Genomic DNA, 5,921 nt, shown 5'->3' with positions numbered 1-5,921 from the left:
CACAGACGGATGGATGAGCTCTCCATCCAGGCCGACTGCCTACTGTGGGGCAGCCGGGTAGTCATGCCCCAGAGGGGTAGCGAGGCATTCATCAGGGAACTCCACAGCGAGCACCCGGGCATCGTGCTGATGAAGGCCATTGCCCGGTCACATGTATGGTGGCCGGGGATTGACTCAGACCTGGAACACTAGGTTTACAGGTGCACGACGTGTGCCCAGCTGGGTAATGCCCCCAGGGAGGCCCCGCTCAGCCCGTGGCCCTGGCCCACCAGGCCCTGGTCACGTATTCACGTAGACTACGCGGGCCCGTTCATGGGGAAAATGTTTCTCATCGTGGTTGATGCGTACTCGAAATGGATCGAGTGCATCATTTTGAATTCGTGCACGTGTGGAGAGTCTGCGTGCGGTCTTTGCGGCCCACGGCTTGTCGGACATCCTGGTTAGCGACAACGGCCCGTGTTTCACGAGCTACGAATTCCAGGAGTTCATGTCGGGTAATGGCATCAACCAGGTCAGGACAGCACCGTTCAAGCCAGCCTCCAATGGCCAGGCGGAACGTACGGTCCAAATCATAAAACAGGGCATGCTCAGGATTCAAGGACCCTCCCTTCAATGCCGCCTATCGCACCTCCTGCTGGTCTATAGGTCCCGACCACACTCGCTCACGGGGGTCCCGCCCACGGAGCTACTCATGAAACAAACACTCAAAACTCGGCTGTCTCTCATTCACCCAGTCCTGTCCGACATTGTTGAGGGCAAGCGCCAGTCCCAAAATGAGTACCATGACCGTAACTCAAGGGGGAGATGTATAGAAATCGGTGACCCCGTATTTGTTCTCAATCACGCTTTGGGGGCCAAATGGCTTGAGGGCACTGTAATAGGCAAAGAGGGGAATAGGGTCATCGTAGTTAAACTTAACAATGGGCAGATATGCCGCAAGCATCTGGACCAAGTAAAAAAAAAAAAGGTTCAGCATGGACACTGAGGGACCTGAGGAAGATCATGAGATGGTATTCACACCACCGCCAGTGAACGAGCAACAAGAACATTCAGCAGCATGCACAGTCCCTGCGGCCAGCCCGGACAGGCCGGAATCACCACAGGGGACAGACACGCATACCAAGGCTCAACAACCAGAGCCCCAACTGCGGCGCTCCACGAGAGAGCACAGACCACCTGATAGACTAAACCTGTGATCCCAATAAGATGTTGAGGGGGGGAGGTGATGTCATGTGTGTAACCTTCATGTAACAACACTGCAATACTGTATATACTTAAGCAATGCACACCTTGACCACAGGGGGTGAACTTGTGGGAGACACTCCTCACCTGGTCACCCAGGTATATAAAGGGAGGTCCCAACTCAGGTCATCACTTCTCGGTCCTGTGAATAAAGGTTCAGGTCACGGAGTGACCTTGTCCATAGAATGTGCCTCGTGTGGATTTGTGGGATTGTGTAAGGACTTTACATTAACGACTTGAGATGCCGCAGGGATCAGTGCTGGGACCCCAGCTATTTACAATCTATATTAACGACTTGGAAGAAGGGACTGAGTGTAACGTAGCCAAGTTTGCTGACGATACAAAGATGGGAGGAAAAGCAATGTGTGAGGAGGACACAAAAAATCTGCAAGAGGACATAGACAGGCTCAGTGAGTGGGCAAACATTTGGCAGATGGAGTATAATGTTGGACAGTGTGAGGTCATGCACTTTGGCAGAAAAAATCAAAGAGCAAGTTATTATTTAAATGGAGAAAGATTACAAAGTGCCGCAGTACAGCAGGACCTGGGGGTACTTGTGCATGAAACACAAAAGGATAGTATGCAGGTACAGCAAGTGATCAGGAAGGCCAATGGTATCTTGGCCTTTATTGCAAAGGGGATGGAGTATAAAAGCAGGGAAGTCTTGCTCCAGTTATATAGGGTATTGGTGAGGCCACACCTGGAGTACTGCGTGCAGTTTTGGTTTCCATATTTACGAAAGGATATACTTGCTTTGGAGGCAGTTCAGAGAAGGTTCACTCGGTTGATTCCGGAGATGAGGGGGTTGACTTATGAGGAAAGGTTGAGGAGGTTGGACCTCTACTCATTGGAATTCAGAAGAATGAGAGGTGATCTTATCGAAACGTATAAGATTATGAGGGGGCTCGACAAGGTGGATGCAGAGAGGATGTTCCCACTGATGGGGGAGACTAGAACTAGGGGGCATGGTCTTAGAATAAGGGGCCGCCCATTTAAAACTGAGATGAGGAGGAATTTCTTCTCTCAGAGGGTTGTAAATCTGTGGAATTCTCTGCCCCAGAGAGCTGTGGAGGCTGGGACATTGAATATATTTAAGGTGGAGATAGACAGATTTTTGAGCGATAAGGGAGTGAAGGGTTATGGGGAGCGGGCAGGGAAGTGGAGCTGAGTCCATGATTGGATCAGCCATGATCGTATTAAATGGTGGAGCAGGCTCGAGGGGCCGAATGGCCGACTCCTGCTCCTATTTCTTGTGTTCTTGTGTTAAACCTTTCATGTGGCCTGGTCCATTCCTTGGGAACCTGCTGCCCCCAGGGTAAACATAAGAACATAAGAAATAGGAACAGGAGTCGGCTATTCGGCCCCTCGAGCCTGCTCCGCCATTTAATACGATCATGGCTGATCCGATCATGGACTCAGCTCCACTTCCCCGCCCGCTCCCCATAACCCTTCACTCCCTTATCGCCCAAAAATCTGTCTATCTCCGACTGAAATATATTCAATGACCCAGCCTCCACAGCTCTCTGGGGCAGAGAATTCCACAGATTTACAACCCTCTGAGAGAAGAAATTCCTCCTTATCTCAGTTTTAAATGGGTGGCCCCTTATTCTAAGACCATGCCCCCTAGTTCTAGTCTCCCCCATCAGTGGAAACATCCTCTCTGCATCCACCTTGTCGAGCCCCCCTCATAATCTGATACGTTTCGATAAGATCACCTCTCATTCTTCTGAACTCCAATGAGTAGAGGCCCAACCTCCTCAACCTTTCCTCATAAGTCAACCCCCTCACCATTGAAAAAGATGATGAAGGTGGGTGTAATGGAGGTGTGTGTAAAGGGTTATAGACCCGGTCCGGTGTTTCTCCGGTCAATGCTCCAATGTTCCCGAACTGAGTGAGGGATCCCAGCTGTGAGGTCATCGCCTGACACTCCAGTGCAGTACTGAGGGAGTGCTGCACTGTCGGAGGGACAGTACTGAGGGAGTGCCATACTGTCGGAGGGGCAGTACTGAGGGAGCGCCGCACTGTCGGAGGGGCAGTACTGAGGGAACGCCGCACTGTCGGAGGGGCAGTACTGAGGGAGCGCCGCACTGTTGGAGGGGCAGTACTGAGGGAGTGCCACACTGTCGGAGGGGCAGTACTGAGCGGGTGCCGCACTGTCGGAGGGGCAGCACTGAGGGAGTGCCGCACTGTTGGAGGGGCAGTACTGAGTGAGCACCGTACTGTCGGAGGGGCAGTACTGAGTGAGCACCGTACTGTCGGAGGGGCAGTATTGAGTGAGCACCGTACTGTCGGAGGGACAGTACTGAGTGAGCACCGTACTGCGCTGTCGGAGGGGCAGTACTGAGGGAACGCCGCACTGTCGGAGAGGCAGTACTGAGGGATCGCCATACTGCGCTGTTGGAGGGGCAGTACTGAGGGAGCGCTATACTGTACTGTTGGAGGGGCAGTACTGAGGGAGCGCCGCACTGTCGGAGAGGCAGTACTGAGGGATCGCCATACTGCGCTGTTGGAGGGGCAGTACTGAGGGAGTGCCGCACTGTTGGAGAGGCAGTACTGAGGGAGTGCTGCATTGTCGGAGGGTCAGTACTGAGGGAGCGCCGCACGGTCGGACGGGCAGTACTGAGGGAGCGCCGCACTGTCGGAGGGGCAGTACTGAGGGAGCGCCGCACTGTCGGACGGGCAGTACTGAGGGAGCGCCGCACTGTCGGAGGGGCAGTACTGAGGGAGCGCCGCACTGTCGGAGGGGCAGTACTGAGGGAGTGCTGCACTGTTGGATGGGCCGTTGAAGGTGGAGATAGACAGATTTTTGAGCGATAAGGGAGTGAAGGGTTATGGGGAGCGGGCAGGGAAGTGGAGCTGAGTCCATGATCGGATCAACCATGATCATATTAAATGGCGGAGCAGGCTCGAGGGGCCGAATGGCCGACTCCTGCTCCTATTTCTTATGTTCCTTCCCCCCCCATCGGCCCACCCACAGGCAAAAGCCTTCGTGAAGGCCCAGAGCAGGTGCACGAGGGAGTAGCAATCCCTGCCCACCAGCACCGGGCCTGTTTTATCTGCTTAACGCCCCCCCCGCAACCCAACCAACCCCCCCACCCCGACCCCCACCAGGCCCAGCTGTCGATCGGGCCAGGACAAAAGACAGGAGGCCCCTCCTTAAATAAACACGGCCCTGGCCGCTGGTGTCAGCTGTGACACTCACGTCAAGCTTGGCCTAGTTACAGGCTTCAAAGGGCAAAAACGCAAAGTGGATATCTTATCCTCTGGCATTGTCTAAATCCGGAACATTCTCGGCATTCCTGGCCCAGGACAAGCATTGTGAGTGTGTGCTGGGATATTTATATCCTTGTGTCTTTACACACCGCTCTCTCTGTCTTTCTCTTCCGGCCAAACTACAGAGAGGGCCAACAAGGTAAAGTGAATCATCATCATAGAAACATAGAAAATAGGTGCAGGAGGAGGCCATTCGGCCCTTCGAGCCTGCACCACCATTCAATAAGATCATGGCTGATCATTCACCTCAGTACCCCTTTCCTGCTTTCTCTCCATACCCCTTGATCCCTTTAGGGCCACATCTAACTCCCTTTTGAATATATCCAATGAACTGGCCTCAACAACTCTCTGCGGTAGGGAATTCCACAGGTTCACAACTCTCTGAGTGAAGACGTTTCTCCTCATCTCGGTCCTAAATGTCTTACCCCTTATCCTTAGACTGTGAGCCCTGGTTCTGGACTTCCCCAACATCGGGAACATTCTTCCCGCATCTAACCTGTCCAGTCCCGTCAGAATTTTATATGTTTCTATGAGATCCCCTCTCATCCTTCTAAATCCCAGTGAATATAAGCCCAGTCGATCCAGTCTTTCTTCATATGTCAGTCCTGCTATCCCGGGAATCAGTCTGGTGAACCTTCGCTGCACTCCCTCAACAGCAAGAATGTCCTTCCTCAGATTAGGAGACCAAAACTGAACTAATGTGTATTTCCTCTACACTGTCCCATCAAACACTCCCAGGGCAGGTACAGGGGGTTAGATACAGAGTAAAGCTCCCTCTACACTGTCCCATCAAACACTCCCAGGGCAGGTACAGGGGGTTAGATACAGAGTAAAGCTGCCTCTACACTGTCCCATCAAACACTCCCAGGGCAGGTACAGGGGGTTAGATACAGAGTAAAGCTCCCTCTACACTGTCCCATCAAACACTCCCAGGGGCAGGTACAGGGGGTTAGATACAGAGTAAAGCTCCCTCTACACTGTCCCATCAAACACTCCCAGGGGCAGGTACAGGGGGTTAGATACAGAGTAAAACTCCTTTTACACTGTCCCATCAAACACTCCCAGAGCAGGTACAGGGGGTTAGATACAGAGTAAAGCTCCCTCTACACTGTCCCATCAAACACACCCAGGGCAGGTACAGGGGGTTAGATACGGAGTAAAGCTCCCTCTACACTGTCCCATCAAACACTCCCAGGGCAGGTACAGGGGGTTAGATACAGAGTAAAGCTCCCTCTACACTGCCCCATCAAACACTCCCAGGGCAGGTACAGGGGGTTAGATACAGAGTAAAGCTGCCTCTACACTGTCCCATCAAACACTCCCAGGGCAGGTACAGCACGGGGTTAGATACAGAGTAAAGCTCCCTCTACACTGTCCCATCAAACACTCCCAGGGCAGGTACAGGG

Source organism: Pristiophorus japonicus, unplaced genomic scaffold (genome assembly GCF_044704955.1).
Source record: "Pristiophorus japonicus isolate sPriJap1 unplaced genomic scaffold, sPriJap1.hap1 HAP1_SCAFFOLD_897, whole genome shotgun sequence".
In the NCBI taxonomy this organism is placed as follows: Eukaryota; Metazoa; Chordata; class Chondrichthyes; family Pristiophoridae; genus Pristiophorus; species Pristiophorus japonicus.
This window is presented reverse-complemented; position numbering follows the sequence as displayed.